A 23,831-nucleotide genomic window follows, 5' to 3' on the forward strand; every position below is an offset into this window, starting at 1 on the left:
CTTAAATCTTAGACCAACCAGTTTCCTATTGTATTCCTTAGGGTCTGTATATATCCCAGGAGTAATCAGCAACTCAGCCCGTCTGAAATGACCTATGATCTTTTCTTACTATTGACATTCTATCTGAAAAGGAAATGAGCCAAACTGAGCAGTTTATTATTAATCTCAGACAAATTCAAATGGCAATCCTGGACTATGCCAACAAACCACTGCAAGATCCTGCTTAAAAAAAAAAAAAAAAAAAAAACAGAAGGGGCAGTCCCTTCACAAATTAACCCTGGAGACCAGTTTCTTCTTAAAACTTGGAAGGAAGGATCCCCCTGATAGGGACAATTGCCAAAATGAAAGCGTAATCTGAGCACCCGCTACAGCCGTCAAAATGCAAATGATACCTAGTTGGGTACATTTGTCCATAATAAAGCTCTTACCTCCAAAAACTCTGCAGGCCACAACAGAGGAATTCGCCTGTGAGCTGGCGGAAGATCTGAGATACCTATGCAAAAGACAAGACAACAGATAAGTAACAACTGATGTGGTGGGTTGGATTTCTATTTGCCACTCTTGTTGGGGTATTTCTGCTTGCTTTTTGCTGGTCTGCTCAGCGACCCCCACCAGGAATGCAGCTCCTTCGTCCTCACTAGGTCTAAGGGAAATACTCCACAAGCATGCCCCACCCATTGATTCTGATCACTTCACTGGTCCCTGTAACCAGGGGACAATGGTGCAAAACTCACTCATCAACGTTTCCAGAATCACATCTGAAGGAGGACATTTAAGAGAATGCTGGATAAGCCATTAGCAACCTCAATTAGGTACTGACTCTGCTTGCAGTCCCTCCGAATCTGTTAATTCCAGTGGTGATTAATGATCTAAATGGAGGATGGTTGCCACCCTCTTGATCTCTGTTAGCCTTAGCTGTGCCTTTCTCAGATGCCAGTAGCAAAGGCAGGCTACTGAGCATGATCCCTGCACACAGTACCAGCAAAGGAGTGGGCAGACCACAGAAGCTATGCCTTCTGGCCAACATGGTGACCCGCCCCAGCTGTTACTCCATTTAAGAAACTAGCTCACTCTTCAACCCAGGGAACAAGCAAGGGCACCTGTTTCTTGTTTTTGCTCCCTCACACTGCAACATGAGCATCAGTAAAGCTTTGCTGAAATCCTCAGACCTGTAATAAGTTTCTGTTGATTACAGAGTCCAAGGACCCACGTTGGTAATAGTTGTGTCAAAAGAACTCAAGAGCCAAAACGAAGGGGATTCTGTTGCCCAAATATAACACAATTTGACCAATAACTACCCTTGACTGAAAATAAGAGATACTTAAAATCCTAATATATATCACATATACTGAAATGAGATAACATTTAATGAAAATACTAATACATAAAAATACTAATTTTCAATGTTGTAGGGTACAAGTAAATCCATTCCTTATTTTGAAAATAAGGAAAATATTTGGAAAATAACGTGAAAGAATTAAGCAAGTGAAATAGAAGAGAGGGAGACTAAGTTTATGGGAAGTTTTCAGATAATAATATAAGAATGACCAGAATAACATTTTGTAATGGCTAATCAATTTATTGAATCTAAGTACTTGATCATCAGTTAACAGGTAGGAAGCAGTCCATTTCTCCAAATCATACTGGAGTTTGATCTAAGTGGAATGTACATTGTACGGGAAATCTAGACGATAGATGTTTATACTTTGAGGATTCAATCAGCAAAATTCAGATGGAGAATGACTCTATAGTAGTTGGTTTTTCTCAAAAGAAAGTGGCAAGGAAAAAAAAGATAAAAGAAATATGAGGCATGCCAACCAACCACAAAGTGTGGGCTTTATTTGGATTCTGATTAAATAAACTGTCAAGAAGAAATGACACTTATGAAGAAATTAGAAATTTTACTCACTTATTTAAAGATAATAACCAACTTATTATAATAGTATGGTTATGCCTTTTAAAACTATCATTGAGTGATAGTGAAATATGTATGGATGACATGACATGACGGCAGATTTGCTTCATAATGATATGGAGTTGGGAAATGGATGAATTCATGAGTCTCATGAATTGGCAATTATTAAAACTAGGAGGGTACATGGGGGTTGATCTCATCATGGTGTCTATTTTAGTATGTTAAATTTATCCTGACTAAAAGTTTTAAGTACAGATTTTGCTGCCATAAAGTATACCTTTTTACTCAATGGCCCACTATGAAGGTCAAAGTGCAGCTCCTGACCTAAAGGTACATCTACTCCATCAGCTTTTTAATTACTCTTGGATCTTGGCAGATAGCTTGACTTTCTCCAGGTTCATTTTATAAAGAAGGAGGGGGTCCCTTTTAAATGTTTATGGACAAATGAGTAAGCCCCTCACCTGGGATTATTTTGAATTGTTAATTTTTATTAGTAGAAATAAGCTATATTCCCCTAGACCTATAAAATCAACAAAAGATTCCCACATTTAACAAATTTAAATTCTGTACTAAAACAAACTCTTGTTTTCTCAGTTCCAAATTTATTCTTTTTATTAGAGAAATTTCAGTTTTTAATTATATCTGTTTGCTTGCATCATCCTGCTTGTTACTTCCATCTTAAAGTCAGTACATGGAAAACTGTGAAAATAGTAGGATCTTGGTCTATCACTTCTAAGGGGCAAGCTTGTGTATTGTTTTATGTTTTAATCCTTACTAAAATTCTGCCTCACAGGCTTTCATAATAATCTAAAACAAAGCCTATGGGATCTAGATCTGAGAGCATTTATCTGATATTAAGTGTAATCCCAAATAGGTCATAAACTGTCAAGAACAAACAAATATGAACACAGTCATACATTTTACCTTTCTAAACGCAGAGACAATAGTATGGAATTGATTTCAGTTCGGCTTTCCCAGTTTCCGGACTTCCATGTCATATCTCCATCTTGGAGAATGAGGTCATCACAGATTCCGGTCATTGCTGTCTTCCACCATGGTCTTCTCCAGGGAGTGGATGCACTAACTCATTCCTCACACTTATCTGAAGGGCCTCTGCTTGGGCCTGATCTGGTACCTGGGAAAGCTCCTCTTTTACCAGCTTTGGTTTCTCTCCTGCATGGTCTTCCGTGGCAGGTGTCTCTGGCCTTCCTTTCTCACTTTGCAGTTCTCAACACGCATCTCTGTTGTGCGGCGACAGCATGTCCATGATGCGCCCCACAGGCAGCAGCGGATCCCACGCCAAGGAGGACACAGAGGAGCCAGCCAGATCGGAGAACATCCGGAGCTCGTGGAAAACCAGGCTCTGCGAGCTTGGCCTCGGGCACGCATGCAGGCTGGTCTCGCGGGCCCGGGTCTTAGTGGACCTTCCTTAAAGGAGAAGTTGGAACTTGAGGTATAAGGACTGTTTCCTCCAGGCTGATTCCTTAACCAGGGACGTCCCAAACTGCTCCAGAGTCCATCCACCCCGCCCGTTACCCGGAAGCTCAGTTGGGTCAGAAGCGCTCCTCATTCACATCCAAGGCAGCTCTGGCCACACGGAGGAGGGGATGAGCCCCGGACCGCACTGCTAGCAGAAGCCCACACACCCAGAGAATCCCGGCTTGCCTGCTGCTCCTGGCGGTCCCTGCCCTGGCCTACAGTGGAGGGGTGTCATCCAACGGAGGCGGAAAGCACCTTGCTCCACCAAGGTGAGTTTGGTTGTCAAAGGCCCTGCTCTGAGCCGTCCAGCCTCAGGCTCTGCCAGCCTGTTTGAGGGTCTTCGTGGGGAGCCGGGTCTCTCTGCATCCTTGGAACAGGTTAAAGTTTGGGTCACCCAGCTCATCTTAGTCCACGCTGGAAGCAAAGGCGACGGAATAGGGCCCTCCTCTACCTGCTCTGGGGCCTTTACCTGCCTCGGTCTCCCAGGGAAGGTTTGAGGCTGGGCCCCTTTTCCTAGTCTCCTTGGTGAGGGGGTTGGGTGGGGGCTTTGTTGACAGCATCCTCAGAGACGTCAAATTCTGGCTATAGGAGCCCACTGCTGGAAGAGTCGTCTGGTTGGGCATTGGCTCTTCCTTCTGAGGACGTGGGGACGCAGCCCGTCCGGCCTTCAGAGGGCAGGCGGGTAAGTGTTTTCCCGACGAGGCGTATACTCTGCAGTGGCTGCGGCATGCCAGGGGCCGGAGCTCTCTGGGCTCCTCCTAGGGGCCAAGGGGTGGAGGTGCAGACACCGCTTCAGTTTTCTCCTTCCGCGCTGTGTGGGCCTCTCTTCTGTCTTGGGAAGACATTCCCAGAAAGCCGTCCAGGATTGGGGAGTTCTTATTTACGGGAGAAGAACTAACATTTTCCTTGATGGCTTGCTCGGGGCTGCCAGACACTTGTGCTGGAGATGCTACTTTGTTTTTAAAAGACTTCTGGGGTCCGGCAAGAGTTCGAAAGATCTAGGAATTTTCAAAATTCCTAAACTTTTCCCTCTAAGCCACACATTAGTTGCATTTTGTAGATTCTAGTAAGTTGTATTTTAAGTTTTAGTCAGTTAAAATATTTTTCGGTTTCGCTTTTGATACCCTCCTGGGCCCTTGGACTGTTTAATCAACAGAAATTGGTTAGCAGGTGCAAGGAAAATTTCCAACAAAGCTTTAATAGGTTTCGTGGTGCAGCTGGAGGGAGCAAAAACAAGAAACAGGTGTCCTTGGCCAGCTGGTTCCTTAAATGAGGTAACGAGGTGGGGGTGGGTCTTTGGCTTGGGCAGGAGGTATAGTTTGAGTGGTCTGTTCACCGCCTTAGCGGTCCCCGGTGCAGGCATCACCAGCAGTAGCCTGCTTTTTCTTGTGGCATCTAAGAAAGGCAAAGTTGTTTTGTGGCATTTTTGCGTCATTTTATTAATAACTGCCTAAGTGTGCAGTTAGTTTTAGTCTCTGATAGTTTCTTTGTAGTCTGTTGGGCAAGGAGACATTTGTCCCGGTGCAAGCACCCTGGTAGGAAGGTCTCAGGCCCCAGCCTATCTCGCACTGACCCATACCTTATTTAGAAATGGCGCTGCTTGATTTCTAAATCATTAGGAATTTTCATCTATCTTTCTGATAACTGTTTTCTAAATTAATTCCACTGCTGATTGAGAATATCCTTTGTATAATTCCTGTTCTTTTAAAATTAAGGTCTGTTTTATGGCCTAGAACGTGGTCCATCTTGGTGAAATCAACATTAGCTTGAGAAATAAATGGATTCTGCTGCTGTTGAATATTCCATAGATGTCAGTTAGATCAGGTGTACTGTAGTGCAGGTTATGCAAAGCTGTGCTGAATTGATCCATCAACTGTTGGAGGATATTCATGTCTCTGACTGTAATGGTGAATATTTCTGTTTCTTTTTTCCGTTTTATCATTTTTTTCCCACCTGTATTTTGATGTTCTGTTAGGTACATCAGCATTTAGGAGTTCAATGTATTTTGAAGACTGACTCTTTTTATCATTATACAGTGCCCTTCTTTTATCCTGGATAATCTTTCTTCTTCTGAATAAGCTTTATGTGAAGTTAATGTAGTTATTCCAGGTTTCTTTGGATGTTTGTTAGTATATCTTTCCCCTTTCCTTTATACCTAGATGTAGTTTTTGTATGTAGAGTGTGTTTCTTGTAGTCAACATATTTCGGCGTTTCATTTTCTTTTTTCTGTTTAAACCACTCTGATGATTTCAGTTTTTTCAGCTGATGTTTTTCAGACCACTTGAAAAGTGATCATTATTATAGTTGGATTATCTAGTGTTTTAATTGAGCTGTTATGTGATTTCATTTTATTTCCTCACTTAGAATATCAACTGTATTTTTAAAAATATTATTTAGTGGTGTTCCTGGATTTTATAAGATACATATTTTTGACTAATCTAAATCCACTTTCAAAAGACACTGTACTGCTTTAAATGTCGTGTAGGTACTCAGAACATTCCCAATTTCTCTTGTTGCTTCTTATATTACTGTATCAGTCTGCTTGGGCTACTATAACAAAATACCAAGGACTATGTGCCCTAAGGGCTTACCTGGTGGCTCAGATGGTAGAGTCTGCCTGCAGTGCAGGAGACCTGGGTTTGATCTCTGGGTGGGGAAGATCTGTGGAAAAGGAAATGGCAACCCATTCCAATATTTTTGCCTGTAACATCCCGTGGATGGAGGAGCCTGGCAGGCTATAGTCCATGGGGTCGCAAAGAGTCAGACACGACTGAGCGACTTCACTGCTTCCTGCTGTGTGCCTTAAAGAACAGAAATTTATTTTTTATCAGGTCTGAAGTTTGGGATGTCCAAGAACAAGGTGATAACCAGTTCAGTGGCTGAGGGGAGCTCTCTTTCTGGCATGTATTTATATGGTTACCTTCTTGTTACATCTTCACATGGCAAAAAGAGAGTCCAAGCTCTTTGATGTCTCTCCTTATAAGGATACTAATCCTATCGGTTTGGGGCCCCACTCTTATGATCTCAGTCTTAATTATCTTCTTATATGCTCTGTCTCCAAATACAGTCACATTGGGATTAGGGCTTTAACATATAGGTATTAGGGGCACAGTTCAGTCTGTGGTAATTAACATCATTCATTTCACTTACTGATGTATTATAATCAGCCAATGCATTTTCACTAGTTTTACTTTAAGCAAAGAGTATCTTTTAGATCAATTAAGAATAGAACATTATTTTACCTTTATTCTTTCTCTGATAGTCTTACTTATGCAGATTGAAGTTCTGATCTATATCATTTTTCTTTTGCCTTGTGATCTTAACATTTCATGAATGGCAAGTCAGCTGGTAATTTCCTGTTTCTTGTTAGTTTGAGAGTCTTCATTTTTTCTTCACTTTTGATGAGTAATTTACTGGATATAGAATTCCAGCTTGGCATATTTTTTTTCTTTCCCCTCTTTATTTTTCTTAACTCTCTTATATAATTTCTAATGAGAAATTTACTATAATCCATTTTCCTTGTTTATTCTTTCACAATTTTCTTCTTCTGTTTGGTGTTCTACAGTTTAAATATAATATGCTTGGGTGGTTTTCTGTTTGTTTATATTCATCCTGCTTATTCATTGAGCTTCTGTAAAATGTGTTTTGGTAACTGCCATTAATTTTAATAGATGCTCAGCCATATCTATAAACCAAAATTTTTGAAACAAAGACTGATTGAAGTAAAGAGGAATATTTATTTGTAGTTTGCTAGTACTGCAGCCTGGGAGACACAGATTCAACAAGCACTTAAATTGTGTTCTGCTAGCCTGTAAAATGGAGAAGGCAATGGCACCCCACTCCAGTATTCTTGCCTGGAAAATCCCATGGACAGAGGAGCCTGGTAGGCTGCAGTCCATGGGGTCGCTAAGAGTAGGACACTACTGAACGACTTCACTTTCACTTTTCACTTTCATGCATTGGAGAAGGAAATGGCAACCCACTCCAGTGTTCCTGCCTAGAGAATCTCAGGGATCTGGGAGCCCAGTGGGCTGCCGTCTATGGGGTCACACAGAGTCGGACATGACTGAAGTGACTTAGCAGCAGCAGCACCAGCAGCCTGTAAAATAGAGGAAGCTTATAAAGGCAAAAGCTGTAGGGCCACAGTTAGTCACATACATTTTTTGTCAAGAATTGTCATTGAATCTATCAAGAACGGTGCTTGTTAAGCAAAGATTTGTTGGGATCTGATATGGTTGCCTAGTTACAATCATTGAGAGGGACTTGAGACCTTAAAGTTGCAGTTGGTAGACATTGTTCCTAATACACCTGGTGATATCATTTGATTTGATATAATTAGGAGAAAATTCAAGTTCTCAGTGGTCTAGAGATACATCTTGAACCAGATCCTAAATGGTTTCCTGTCCCCAGTTTTGTGTGTCTGAACTATAAATACTCCCTTACAATTTCAATTTGTCATCAGTCATTATTAAAATTTTTTCTGCTCCATTATTATTTTTTCTTTTTCTCTTGCTCCAGTTATAGATGCTATAATTGTTTTTATATTTTCTCTTTATACTTCAGTTTGAAATAATTTTCTTTGTTTGTTTAAAGAGACTTTGTCTTTTTAGAGGAGTTTTAGGTTCACAGCAAAATTGGAAGAAAACATAGAGTTCCCACACACCCCCTACCTCCATCAACATGCAACCTCTCCTGCAGTCAACATCCAATACCATAATATAAAAATGTCAACAGTCAGTGCAACTTCACTGTCACATCATCACCCAAAGTCTACAGTTTACATTTAGTTCATTACTGGTTCATTACATAAGTTCATTATCAAATTTTATTGATATTCCTTTAAGGTCACTGATTCCTAGGTTGTGTTGTCTACCGATGAGCCCATGGGGGACATTCTTTGTTTCTGTTACTGTGTTTTGAATTCTAGCATTTGCTTTTGACTCTTCTTGTAGTTTCTATCTCTTTGCTGATGTTACCCATGTCATTGCATATTGCCTCCTTCTTTTTTCCATAGAGCCTTTAACATATTAATGATTGATGTTTTAAATCCACTAGGTCCAGCATCCATATCCTATCAGATCATGTTTCTGATACTGCTGTGCCTCTTTAAACAGTGTTGATTTTTTCTTACTTTTTGGCATAACTTTTAATTTTTTTTATTATAAAGCAGACAGATTATACTGGTTAATAAGGCATCAGAGACATGGGTTTGATCCCTGGGTTGGGATAATCCCATGGAGGAAGAAATGGGAACCCACTCCAGTATTCTTTCCTGAAAAATCCCATGGACAGAGGAGCCTGGCAGGCTATAGTACAAGGGTCAGTCACTAGCATGCATGCACGCACACATACACACAAATGCACACACAATAAGAAATCAAGTAAATAGGCTTTTAGTGAGAATTTGTATTAATTTGGCTTGGAGCTACATTCACTGTTCAACTGTAGGTGCAAGACGCTTCAAATTCCTCTAATGCCATTATTTTAATCTCTCCTCTTGACTTGGGGGCTTCTCTGTACTGCTCCTCAGAAGGAGTAAGCGTCTTTTAGCTCTTTTAGCTATTATCTTCTGGAGCAGCCTGATTGTGGTGCTAAAATGTGGGGGAGAGGGAACACTCTACATCTACAGATGACTTGACTGCAGCCATGAAATTAAAAGACATTTGCTCCTTGGAAGAAAAGCTATGACCAACCTAGACAGCATATTAAAAAGCAGAGACATTACTTTGCTGACAAAGGTCCATCTAGTCAAAGCTATGGTTTTTCCAGTAGACATGTATGGATGTGAGAATTGAACCATAAGGAAAACTGAGCACTGAAGAATTGATGCTTTTGAACTGTGGTGTTGGAGAAGACTCTTGAGAGTCCTTTGGACTGCAAGGAGATCCAACCTTCCATCCTAAAGGAAATCAGTCCTGAATATTCATTGGAAGGACTGATGCTAAAGCTGAAACTCCAATACTTTGGCTACCTGATGTGAAGAACTGACTCATCTGAAAAGACCTTAATGCTGGGAAAGATTGGGGGCAGGAGAATGGGACAACAGAGGATGAGATGGTTGGATGGCATCACCAACACAGTGGAGATGAGTTTGAGTAGGCTTCAGGAGTTGGTGATGGACAGGAAAGCCTAGTGTACTGCAGTCCATGGGTCACAAAGAGTCAGACGCAACTGAGTGACTGAACTGAACTAGTTTATGGCTCTGGATCTCCCTGGTGGCTCAGATAGTTAAGAATCTGCCTGCGATGCAGGAGACTTGGCTTTGATCCATCGTTTGGGAAGATCCCCTGGATAATGGAATGACAGCTCACTCCAGTATTCATTCCTGGAGAATTCCACGGACAGAGGAGCCTGGTGGGTTATAATCCATGGGGTTGCAAAGAGTCAGACATGACTCAACTACTAACACTGTGACTTTTATGACTCTAGTAGCTTCTGCTCCCACTAAGCAGAGTTGGCTCTGATCCTCTAGCTTCACCTTTCTCTCCAGACTTAATAGTGGCAGTTTGCGCTGAGATCTCAGATTGCTACTGGATCCGAGAAATGTCACCAATTTTTGGATTGTCCAGGTTTTTTTCTACTTATAAGAATCAGAGTGACTGCTTCCAAAATCTTTATATTTTTAAACTGAAAGTAGAAATGTTTTTCTAATTTTTGAAAATTGATTTTGTGTAAGTTTAAATGACTAAGCATGCCGTCTCAACTGCTTTTAGTTCAGAATATTTGAGCAGTATCACGTATGCTGTAGCAATCTAATTTTTGCATTAAATATTTTGAGACGTGCTTATGTTAACATTTGAATGAAATCTTAAATATAAATTCATCTGAATTGTTCAGGTATTTCTATTAAATATTTTAAAATCTTCCACAAATGCAATAGGTATATATAGAAAAATATTCTCAGTTGGAGTGCAAGAAACACTTTTTAAGGTGCTTGTAACTATTAACTGTGATTTACTTGAATGGAGATTTATTAAATACTTGAGGAATTCTCTGTCCATGACTTTACAAAAGTGTTGTTATCCCTTTCCCAAATAAGGGCTAAGTAAATTTGGTTTAAAATGCTAGGAGTCTAAGGCAGCAGAGGTGTTGGAAGTTTGCTTTCTCTGCAACTTTGAAGAGAACATCCTGATGTCCCATTAAGACTCTAAGCACTGACAGAAATGGAAAGAGTGTTTTTTCTTTTCATTTTAAAGGTTTTATTTACATTAGAAATACAATTTCATGTTAAAGGGGAAAAAAAATCATTGTGACACTGAATCTGCAGCAAATTTTGTACATTCTGCTACTGTACAAATTGGAGACCTACTAGGGTGAATTAGAGATGCTGATTCTACAGTTTTCACAAGTAAACAGGAGACAAAAATAGAATCAGTCACAAACCGCTAGAGAATTATAGCAGCATGCCATGATGTTGATTTTTTATTTTAGCAAGTAGACTTTAACACATGTTAATGATTTGAGTGATTATCCATACAGGTACTATAAATAATCTGATGCACATTTATGCATACTCTAAAAAATATGTGAAATAATTGCATTATCAGATGATATTTTTCCTGTTCTTATATGTTAATTGGTCTGTATTTCAATTTCATTTTCTTATGAATTTAGTTTAGAGATATGGTAATTCAAATATATTTTCAAAAATCAGCCTAACTTAAAAACCAATTTCCTTTTGACAATGTATTATACTGTATATCTGACATGTTTCTAGTACAATTCAGAACCAAATGGCTAAGTTTCTTCAGCCTAAATTGCTAATTTGTTCATAAAGTTAAATCACATCCAAGTACCTTAAGAAAAAATTCTAGCAGAAATCTAATTACTATTATTATTATTATTATTACATTAACATTAAACCAATCCAAAGTGAAATCACTAGCTGTTTATTACCTTGACAAAAATTTTACATTTTCTTATAAATATTGTCTCAGCTTTAGTAATGCCACTGAATTTTTATAGCATAGCACTTGTGCTTTGAGTTATAACTTAGATTGTAGTTATAGTTAAGAAAATATTGTTCTCTCCGATTAAAAAATATCAAAGGGAAAAGGCACAGTAAGTTTTATGTGCTATAGAAACCAGAAAATTATGACAAAGTTAATGCATACATATGGCCAGTTTCCACCTAAAAAACTCAAGATGCATGAGCCTCTTTTCACCAAAATCAACACTTCATCATTTTCAGCCTTGGCAATGAGCATCTCCCTGAAGAAACAAGAAGTATCTTGTTTGCCCAGTTCTAGAATTATGTTTGACTGGTGCTATTTCTCAAAGTCACATCTTAATTTGTTTTCTGGGCTTCATTGGAAAGTGTTTGATGCATCCTCACCTTCATGTTTGCAGTCCTGAAAATGAATCTTTCTAGAATAAGAAGACTGGAGAGGACTTTTTAAAGGGCTTAAAATGAAAGTATATGACAGAGATAAAAATATTATGAAGGAAAATAATCTTCAACAAATATAAACTCACTTGATGGCAAGGACTTTGGGAAATAGTAAAGCAGTGTTATTTATGTTCTAGACTCAGTTAAGGCTTATGGGCACATCATTTTAATTCAAGACAGAGTTAAGTCATGCTTTAATAAATTTAGTAAAAATAAATTTTATAATGAAATAAGACAGATTCACGGTAGCAGTTGTCCCTATTTGAACGTATCATTGATAGTTTATATGAAGAAGTGACAGCTGAGCCCTGACTTCAAAGTTTCACATCAGCAGGAGTAAAGGAAAGAGTCCAAGTTGAGCGGTCAGTGTGAACATTAGCATATAGTGTTAGAATGTGGAAAATACTCTTTATAGGAGAAAATACTTCTGTTTCAGCCAGTGGAAGATACATGGTTGTTAGAATTTAGAACTGATACTTGGGTATGGCCAGTTTGTTGAAGGCATGGCTTCGGCATTTAGAGACATTATTTTGGAAACATTTCTGGTCTGGGGGCAATAAGGAGGCAATTACAAATGTCAATTGTAATTTCCCAATTACAAGGAAATAGGAAAATACTTTTTGGAAATATAAATTAAAAAACTAGAAGATTATAATAGGTTTTAGGGATAGAAATAATATAACTGGTAGTTCAGTTCAGTCACTCAGTCGTGTCCAACTCTTTGCAACCCCATGAATCACAGCACGCCAGGCCTCCCTGTCCATCACCATCTCCCAGAGTTCACTCAGATTCACGTCCATCGAGTCCATGATGCCATCCAGCCATCTCATCCTCAGTCGTCCCCTTCTCCTCCTGCCCCCAATCCCTCCCAGCATCAGAGTCTTTTCCAATGAGTCAACTCTTCACATGAGGTGCCAAAGTACTGGAGTTTCAGCTTTAGCATCATTCCTTCCAAAGAAATCCCAGGGCTGATCTCCTTCAGAATGGACTGGTTGGATCTCCTTGCAGTCCAAGGGACTCTCAAGAGTCTTCTCCAACACCACAGTTCAAAAGCATCAATTCTTCAGCTCTCAGCCTTCTTCACAGTCCAACTCTCACATCCATACATGACCACTGGAAAAACCATAGCCTTGACTAGATGGACCTTAGTTGGCAAAGTAATGTCTCTGCTTTTGAATATACTATCTAGGTTGGTCATAACTTTTCTTCCAAGGAGTAAGCGTCTTTTAATTTCATGGCTGCAGTCACCATCTGCAGTGATTTTGGAGCCCCCCAAAATAAAGTCTGACACTGTTTCCACTGTTTCCCCGTCTATTTCCCATGAAGTGATGGGATCGGATGCCATGATCTTCGTTTTCTGAATGTTGAGCTTTAAGCCAACTTTTTTGCTCTCCCCTTTTACTTTCATCAAGAGGCTTTTTAGCTCCTCTTCACTTTTTGCCATAAGGGTGGTGTCATCTGCATATCTGAGGTTATTGATATTTCTCCTGGCAATCTTGATTCCAGCTTGTGTTTCTTCCAGCCCAGCGTTCCTCATGATGTACTCTGCATATAAGTTAATTAAGCAGGGTGACAATATACAGCCTTGACGTACTCCTTTTCTTATTTGGAACCAGTCTGTTGTTCCATGTCCAGTTCTAAGTGTTGCTTCCTGACCTGCATACAGATTTCTCAAGAGGCAGGTCAGGTGGTCTGGTGTTCCCATCTCTTTCAGAATTTTCCACAGTTTCTTGTGATCCACACAGTCAAAGGCTTTGGCATAGTCAATAAAGCAGAAATAGATGTTTTTCTGGAACTCTCTTGCTTTTTCCATGATCCAGCGGATGTTGGCAATTCTTTGGGTCTGTTATGCTTTAATAAAATGTGAGAAAAAACAAAGAGAAGGTTTTAAAGGATAAACTACTGTTTGTTTTGGGTATCGTGATTTTCAGGTGGTGGTATATTATTAGAGGGGCTTCCTCAATGACTCAGCGGGTAAAGAATCCACCTGTAATACAGGAGACATGGGTTTGACCCCTGGGTTGGGAAGATCTCCTCAAGGAGGTAACGGCAACCCACTCAAGTATTCTTGCCAGGAAAATCCCATGGACAGGAGTCTGGCAGGCTGCAGTCCAAAGGGTCACAAAGAGTTGGACATAACTGAGCAACTAAACATGCATGCATGTTATTAGAGAGCCCTTGTCTTCATCATGATAATTTGCCTATATTATAGATGATAAATTTAGTCTAAAAGAGGCTACAGTCACATGATCTTGAGTTATTTAGCAGACATTTGCAGTCAGTTTTGTCTAAAAGAGCAGCTCTTTTCTATGAAGCACACATTTATTTTTTGTCAGTGTAAGTATGACAGGTTGTATTTAGTAAAGGACTCGAGAATGTGTAAGAAGGCCCAGACTGGCTAGGCTGCTCGCTTTCTTCAACAACTTCTACTGCTTGGAACTTATCATTCAACCATGGTGAGTTTCAATGTAGGTTTAAAATGTGGATAATAGCACCCACCCTAATTTCTTGAAAGGATTTCAAACCAGGCTTCAGCACTATGTGAAACATGAATTTCCAGATGTTCAAGCTGGATTTAGAAAAGGCAGAGAAACCAGAGATCAAATTGCCAACATCCACTGGATCATCAAAAAAGCAAGTGAGTTCCAGAAAAACATCTACTTCTGCTTTGTTGACTATACCAAAACCTTTAACTGTGTGGATCACAACAAACTGTGGAAAATTCTGAAAGAGATGGGAATACCAGATCACTTGACCTGCCCTCCTGAGAAACCTATATGAAGGTCAGGAGCAACAGTTGGAACTGGACATGGACAATAGACTGGTTCCAAATAGGAAAAGGAGTACATGAAGGCTGTCTATTGTCACCCTTCTTATTTAACTTATACGCAGAGCACATCATGAGAAACGCTGGGATGGATGAAGCATAAGCTGGAATCAAGATTGCCCGGAGAAATATCAATAACCTCAGATATGAAGATAATATCACCCTTATGTCAGAAAGTGAAGAGGAACTAAAGAGCCTCTTGATGAAAGTGAAAGAGGAGATGAAAAATTTGGCTTAAAACTCAGCATTCAGAAAACTAAGATCATGACATCCAGTCCTATCACTTCATGGCAAATATATGGGGAAACAATGGAAACAATGGCAGACTTTATTTTTCTGGGCTCCAAAATCACTGCAGATGGTAACTGCAGCCATGAAATTAAAAGACGTTTGCTCCTTGGAAGAAAAGCTATGACCAACCTAGACAGCATATTCAAAAGCAGAGACATTACTTTGCCAACAAATGTCCATCTAATCAAAGCTATGGTTTTTCCAGTAGTCATGGATGGATGTGAGAGCTGGGCTATAAAGAAAGCTGAGCACCAAAGAATTGATGCTTTTGAAGTGTGGTGTTGGAGAAGACTCTTGAGAGTCCTTTGGACTACAAAAGGATCCAGCCTGTCCATCCTAAAGGAAATCAGTCCTGAATACTCATTGGAAGGACTGATGCTGAAGCTGAAGTTCCAGTACTTTGGCCACATGATGCGAAGAACTGACTATTTTGAAAAGACCCTGATGCTGGGAAATATTGAAGGCAGGAAGAGAAGGGGACAACAGAGGATGAGATGTTTGGTTGGCATCACCGACTCGATGGACATGAGTTTGAGTAAACTCTGGGAGTTGGTGATGGACAGGGAGGCCTGGTGTGCTGCAGTCCATGGGTTCACAAAGAGTTGGACACGACTGAGTGACTGAACTGAACTAAACAAAAAATTAGAGATTTATATAAGACTGGAAAAAATTGGGTCCTATCCACAGACCATAAATATCAATGGTCTTTTGCTAGACTAATATATATGACATGACATTCAAGGGTGACATCAACTTTTGACTTACATTTCTTAGGAAGGTGATTTATGAAAATGAAGATCCTGTTGCATCTTTGGAGGCCACAGAGATCAAGACAGTATGATATTATAGACAGACTGAGAATTCTAGCTTTGGCCTTTTTGCATTCCACTGTATCAATGGTTTCAAAAGTGAACTACCCTTTACTTGTGGGGCAGTCACATACCTGAGAAGCTACAGTTTATCACAGTATATATTTAGAGTATGTGGACATGTGACAATAATGATAAAAACTGTGACCTCCCCCTATTATGACTCTTGATACAATAGGGATAAAAACTATTACAGCAGCTCCAAGAAACAGGTTGAACAAGATCTCATATTTGTCAGGGAAGCTGGTGCTGGTGCATAGGACTCTCTAGAAACAAGAGAGTCTATACAGAGAAAACCTTAATGTACTGGATAGTCAATGGTTCAGCTACCTTCCTCTTCTTTGAAGAGGCTGGGTTACTGGGCTGGTAGCCTAAACTGGCATCATCTCCCATCATGGCAAACACAGACCTCCCATTTTAGGGGTAAAGGAGTAGGAGAGCTTACTTGAGTTAGTGTTTGTTTCTAGGAGTTATTCAAGAGTCTTCCTTGTCTCTCTTCTGTGAAGAATGACAAACACCTCTGCTTATATTATAATAGTGATGAACGCTGTTTCTTCCTCTCTAGATATGTTTTATCAGGTACTGGCACATCTCATCTCAATGGAATTGAAAATCTTTATATTTGTGTGGCTTAGGGGAAATAGGTCATCTTATTTGCTTTGATCTGAGCATTAGTCTATTGCAAATGAACCAAAAAAAAAAAAAAAAAAGTGTTCCACGTGTTCCATGTCAGTTCATTCCCATTATCAGTGCAGTACATAGTGGTGTGGGACCAAAGGTCAAGTTACAATTAGCATACTATTTCAATTCCTCCACTTCTTGGTATGTATTCCTCTGCTTGAGACAGCCAGGATCAAGTCAGGACCCAGGGTAATGTTGATTTCCTGGTCAAAAGCCTGGTGACATCTTGCAAATATCATATGAAATGAATTCACATACATGTAAAGCTTTATTATAAAGTACAGATAAGGAACCAATCTCTGTACTGGGACAAAAATCAGAGACAGTTGAAAAGTGTTTCCATAAGCAATAAGAGAAGTTTGAATATCTTCAACTTACTTATTAAAGTTCAGAAGGACATTTGATGAGATCAAATAGCTTTAAAGGATAGTTGTGAAAAGAATAATAAAGGTTATTGTAGAGGAAAATGTGATTGACAATTTCTGCTTTAAAAGTGCACTTGGAGGGAATGAATATAAGATAGGGTAATAGAAAAGCCCATTTTGTGAAATAGAGGATAAAGTTAAGAAATTGATGAATCATAAAGGCAAAACATAGAAAACACAGAATAGATCTCAGATGCCCGATGTGGTCTCATTTAATTAATCTTTTTACATATTTGTTGATTATTATAATTTTATATAAAGCACTATCCTGATTGTTGGGACCTAACACTTAGCATAGCAGGCACTGTCCTTTTTCGGGAAGAGGCTAAAGTCAAGCAAACAAAACAGAAAATTGTGTAATTATGATAAAGCATGATAAATTGTCTGATCAGGTAAGTATAGATTGGTAAGAGAGTGAATAATGTTTATACGAGAGTATTCTTAATAGGATCACAGAATCTTCTTAGAGAAAATGACATTTAAAATGAGATCTGAAATACGGTAGCAGGTAAAGAAAGAAATGTAGGATTTCAGAGAAAATACCATGTATAATGCTCCATTAGGTCCATATAGAGGAGAGAACAGGCTTCCATGGTGGCTCAGATGGTAAGCAATCCACCTGTAATGTAGGAGACCTGGGTTCGATCCCTGGATTGGGAAGACCCCCTGGAGAAGGGAATGATTACCCACTCCAGCATTCTTACCCAGAGAATTCCATGGCCAGAGGAGCCTGACAGTCTACAGTTCATGGAGTTTCAAAGAGTCAGATACAACTGAGAGCCTAACACATACTTTTCATACACAAAGGAGAGAGAACAGGGCTTCCCAGGTGGCTCAGTGGTAAAGAATCTGCCTGCCAAGCCAAAGACATGGGTTTGATCCCTGCATTGGGAAGATTTACTGGAGGAGGAATGGCAACCCACTCCAGTATTCTTGCCTGGAAAATCCTGTGGACAGAGGAGCCTGGTGGGCTGCAGTCCATGGGGTCACAAAAGAGTCAGATACAACTTAGTGACTAAACAATAGCAACAAGAGGAGAGAACACGGTACATTGAAAGAAATGAAAAACATTCTGTTTTTGGTTGAACAGATGGTCCATTTCTTTCTGTTGTATAATTCACTGGGTTAAGCTTAATTAGGCCAGATACTGGCAAACTCTTGACTCAAGCCAAAAATTAAGAAGCAGTAGCAGGGGCCAGTGTGTCTAGAGACCTGCATTTCTTACTGTGACTGCTCAAAAATTGAGTGCACACAGACAGTAGGAAATTATTACATTTCATAGGACTTTGATGCATTCTAGTAGTTTATTGTAGTTTCTTACTTTTGATCATAGATGTCATGTTCTTGGATCTATGAACATCCATTACTTTCATTAGAGTGCATTGAAAGCAAATATCTTCCAAAATTAATTTTAAATTAATTTTTTCTGTGAGATATCTCTCCATCAAATGCATCTTTTATTTATCCTGAACCTTGAATACTGTATTTCCCATTTTTTAATCTACCAAGCACTATAATCTTCGCTATAACCATGTAAAGCCAGTGCTATTTTTTTTATTTTAAACATTTATTACTTAACCAATGAGAAAACTAAGACACAGAGAGCTTGAATTACTGGCCAAAGTCTTCAGAGCTAGAATAGTGGGGATAGTTTTCAGATACATTTATTCCAAGTGCAGAGTTACCTTCTTAATCATTGTATTTTAAAAAACCTATCTATAGATAATTTTTAAGTAATATCACTGCTGATTTAAGAAGTGTGAAGGAATGAGAAAAACAGACAAGATAAAGGAAATTAGTTGAGAAAGAAGAAAATAGAAAATCTGAGCTGAAACAAGAAGTTTATTTCACCATATACTCCCTATAATGAATTATGTGTGTTTATTAGACTAGCTCTTTTTTAAGCATCTAGGCCAAAAATTTATATTTTAAAAAGAAGTAGATTGATAACAGTTTTTTTTTTCCTGTAATTTAAAATTTTTTTCTAAATTTATTGAGATTATTCTTTCACATTTTAATGTAAATTATAATCTCAGAGATTTGTACATAGAAAATAAATGAATCTTGCATGAGATACAACACAGAAGAAATTTTACCATTAACATACTCTTCATGAAAATGCATGTGGATAAAGAATGCAAACTAGTAAAGTGAGCACTAACTAGATGGAGTTCAAAGTCCTTATAGTGAGTGGTAGAAGTCTTCTGGATGAGAGGCATTAAAAGGCAGCCAGGGTGACTGGAACCAGGAGAAGAGATGGTATGGCAAGAAATAGACCTGAAGAAGCTGAATGATGAATTAGATCAGACAGGGTTTCATAAGCCAAGTTAAGTCATCTAGTCAGTAAGAATAGTGAGATGCCATCAGAAAACATTAAGAAAAATCACATTTAGGTTTCAAAATAATCTTTGTTTCTAATAATCTTTTGTTTCTAAATAATCTTTGTTTCTAAATAATCTTTTGTTTCAAAATAATCTTTGTTTCTAAATAATCTTTGTTTCTAGTGTGGAGAATGGTAGCGAAGGTGCTACCATTCATTTTGTCTACTCAAAAATGAGTAGACAGAAGTGAAGTTGTTCTGGGATAATTCTAGTGTTTTTAATATCACCCTTTTTATTTACTGTTATTCATAGTAACCTATGTAATGCAAAAATAGAAATATTTTTAAAATTAAAATTATATCTGAATGTTATAATAATATTCTCAGTTTTTTAATAATCTAATGAATATCTTCTGGGTAAATCCAACAAATGAACTGAAACATTATTATCACAAATTAAGTTCAGTAAGATCAGAGGTTCTGGCATAGGATCATGGCATCTGGTCCCATCACTTCATGGCAAATAGATGGGGAAACAGTGGAAACGGTGTCTGACTTTATTTTTCTGGGATCCAAAATCACTACAGATGGTGACTGCAGCCATGAAATTAAAAGATGCTTACTCCTTGGAAGGAAAGTTATGACCAACCTAGATAGCATATTCAAAAGCAGAGACATTACTTTTCCAACAAAGGTCAGTCTAGTCAAGGCTATGATTTTTCCAGTGGTCATGTATGGATTTGAGAGTTGGACTGTGAAGAAAGCTGAGCGTCGAAGAATTGATGCTGTTGAACTGTGGTATTGGAGAAGACTCTTGAGAGTCCCTTGGACTGCAAGGAGATCCAACCAGTCCATTCTGAAGGAGATCAGCCCTGGGATTTCTTTGGAAGGAATGATGCTAAAGCTGAAACTCCAGTACTTTGGCCACCTCATGAGAAGAGTTGACTCATTGCAAAAGACTCTGATGCTGGGAGGGACTGGGGGCAGGAGAAGGGGACGACAGAGGATGAGATGGCTGGATGGCATCACTGACTCGATGGATGTGAGTCTGAGTGAACTCTGGGAGTTGGTGATGGACAGGGAGGCCTGGCGTGCTGCGATTCATGGGGTCACAAAGAGTCGGACACAGCTGAGCTACTGAACTGAACTGAACTGAAGATCATAGGTTAGAAGTATACATAGTTTCTTAATAGTGTGAACTAACCAAAGCATCTTAACCTAACATCAGTCATAAAAATATATCCCAGATTAAACATGAGTTACAAGAAAAAATTAAAATTGATAGAAAATGTACATGCCAATATTTCTCAAACATTCTATTTGAAATGCTTTTTTCTTGTACTAAACTCAAGGTAGAAACTATGAGTGAAGTGACGTGGTAGTCACATAGTTATGTCAGACTCTTTGCGACACCATGGACTGTAGCCTGCCAGGCTCCTGTGTCCATGGGATTCTCCAGACAAGAATACTGGTGTGGGTTGCCATTTCCTTCTCCAAGGTCTTCCCAACCCAAGGATTGAACCCAGGTCTCCTACATTGCGGGCAGATTCTTTATGATTTGAGCCACCAGGGAAGCCAGAGAAGCTATATAGGAATGTAATTGATAACAAAACAACGCTGCTGCTGCTGCTGCTAAGTCACTTCAGTCATGTCCGACTCTCTGCAACCCCATAGATGACAGCCCACCAGGCTCCCCCATCTCTGGGATTCTCCAGGCCAGAACACTGGAGTGGGTAACAAAACAATGAAATATGCATAAAACAAAACAAAGGAAATATCACCATTGCTAAAGAAAAGTTTTGAGTCATGTGCATTAAGGTGCTCAGGCAATCTGTGAGAAATTATGAAGCTGTGAAGAAAAGGAAGACATTCTCTGAATGAACCTGTGAATTTATATACAGGAACATAATAAACAAGAGCAGCTGACTATAGAGACAGAAAATGCAGTTCAACAGGGGAGGAGAGAAACAGTATCATGGAATGCAAAAAATTATGAGTTTCAGTGGTAAAAGGTGTTCAAATGATTTGAAGCCTACTGAAGAACTTGAAAAAAATTAGAACTAGTTGTTGAATGGTCATATGTTGAGGGGTCATGATGACGTGTAATTACATGGTTTATTTGGAGATATTTAAACTAAGTAAAATAGATCATTAATTGTAGACACATCTCGGAGATATTGTAGTTTTGTTTCCAGGACACAGAGATAAGGTAAATATAATAAAGTAGGTGACACATATTTTGATTTTGCAATGCACATAAAAGTTATGTTTATACTATACTACAGTTGAGTATAGTATAAAGCCTCCAATAGCATGAAGCCTAAAATAATGCACTTAACCTTGATTAAAAATATTTTTTTGCTAAAAGTGCTAAAGTTCATCTGAGCCTCCAGTGAATCATAATCTTTTTTGTTTGTGGAAGTTCTTGCCTCCAAGTAGATGGCTGCTGATTGACTGATCCGGGTGGTTGCTGCTGAAGGTTGGGGTGACTATGGCAATTTCTTAAGATAAGACAACAATGAAGGTTGTAGCATTGATTGATTCTTTGTTTCACAAATGATTTCTCTGTAGTACCCAATGTTGTCTGATGATATTTCACCCACAGGAGAACTCTCAAAATTGAAGTCAATCCTCTCAAAATGTTGCTGCTTTAATAGCTATTCCTAATCCTTTGTTGTTGGTTCAACAATTTTCACAGCATCTTCACTGGGAGTAGATTCTATCTCAAGAAACCACTTTCTTTGTTGATCCATAAGAAGCAACTCCTCATCTGTTAAATTTTTATCATCAGATTATAGCAATTTGGTCACATCTTTCAGGCTCCTCTTCCAGTTCTCTTCCTATTTCTACCACACCTGCATTGACTTCCTCCACTGAAGTCTTGAACTCCTCACAGTCATCCATAAGGAGTGGAATCGTTGCCTTCCAAACTCCCGTTAGTGTTGGTATTTTGACATCTTCCCCTGAGTCACAAATTTTCTCAATGGCATCTAGAATGACAAATCCTTTCCAGGTTTACAATTTACTTTGCCCAGATCCATCAAAAGAATTGGTTTCTATGGCAGCTATATTGTTATGAACTGTAATTCTTAAACAATATGACTCGAAAGTCTAAATAACTCCTTGTTCCATGCTGCTGAATTCATGCTGTGTTAGCAGACATGGAAACAATATTAATCTCATTGACCATCTCCACCAGATTTCTAGGGTGACCAGGTACATTAGCACTGAGCAGTACCAGTTTGAATTTTTTTTTCATTTAGCTGTAGGTGTCAACAGTGGGCTTAAAATAGCAGATAAACCATGTTGTAAGTAGATGTGCTATTGTCTATGCCATATTATTCCATTTACGGAGCGTAGGCAGAGTTCAGTTCAGTTCAGTCACTCAGTCGTGTCCTACTCTTTGCGACCCCATGAATTGCAGCACATCAGGCCTCCCTGTCCATCACCATCTCCCGGAGTTCACTCAGTCTCACGTCCATCGAGTCAGTGATGCCATCCAGCCATCTTATCCTCGGTTGTCCCCTTCTCCTCCTGCCCCCAATCCGTCCCAGCGTCAAAGTCTTCTCCAATGAGTCAACTCTTCGCATGAGGTGGCCAAAGTACTGGAGTTTCAGCTTTAGCATCATTCCTTCCAAAGAAATCCCAGGGCTGATCTCCTTTAGAATGGACTGGTTGGATCTCCTTGCAGTCCAAGGGACTCTCAAGAGTCATCTCCAACACCACAGTCCAAAAGCATCAATTCTTCAGCACTCAGCCTTCTTCACAGTCCGACTCTCACATCCATACATGACCACAGGAAAAACCATAGCCTTGACTAGACGGACCTTAGTCGGCAAAGTAATGTCTCTGCTTTTGAATATGCTATCTAGGTTGGTCATAACTTTTCTTCCAAGGAGTAAGCGTCTTTTAATTTCATGGCAGCAGTCACCATCTGCAGTGGTTTTGGAGCCCAGAAAAATAAAGTCTGACACTGTTTCCACTGTTTCCCCATCTATTTCCCATGAAGTGATGGGACCAGATGCCATGATCTTCGTTTTCTGAATGTTGAGCTTTAAGCCAACTTTTTCGCTCTCCTCTTTCACTTTCATCAAGAGGCTTTTTAGTTCCTCTTCACTTTCTGCCATAAGGGTGGTGTCATCTGCATATCTGAGGTTATTGATATTTTTCCAGGCAATCTTGATTCCATCTTGTGTTTCTTCCAGCCCAGCGTTTCTCATGATGTACTCTGCATAGAAGTTAAATAAGCAGGGTGACAATATACAGCCTTGACGCACTCCTTTTCCTATTTGGAACCAGTCTGTTGTTCCATGTCCAGTTCTAACTGTTGCTTCCTGACCTGCATACAGATTTCTCAAGAGGCAGGTCAGGTGGTCTGGTATTCCCATCTCTTTCAGAATTTTCCACAGTTTCTTGTGATCCACACAGTCAAAGGCTTTGGCATAGTCAATAAAGCAGAAATACATGTTTTTCTGGAACTCTCTTGCTTTTTCCATGATCCAGCGGATGTTGGCAATTTGATCTCTGGTTCCTCTGCCTTTTCTAAAACCAGCTTGAACATCTGGAAGCTCATAGTTCACGTATTGCTGAAGCCTGGCTTGGAGAATTTTGAGCATTACTTTACTAGCATGTGAG

The 23,831-nt window shown here is 39.3% G+C and overlaps 1 pseudogene; it reads right to left on the reverse strand.

Annotated features, from left to right (window-relative positions):
* Positions 1-21,573: 21,573 nt before the first annotated feature.
* LOC138423411 (tigger transposable element-derived protein 1-like) lies at positions 21,574-22,563 on the reverse strand (annotated as a pseudogene).
* Between the last annotated feature and the right edge of the window lie 1,268 nt (positions 22,564-23,831).

The sequence above is a fragment of the Ovis canadensis genome, chromosome 18 (assembly GCF_042477335.2).
Source record: "Ovis canadensis isolate MfBH-ARS-UI-01 breed Bighorn chromosome 18, ARS-UI_OviCan_v2, whole genome shotgun sequence".
NCBI lineage: Eukaryota > Metazoa > Chordata > Mammalia > Artiodactyla > Bovidae > Ovis > Ovis canadensis.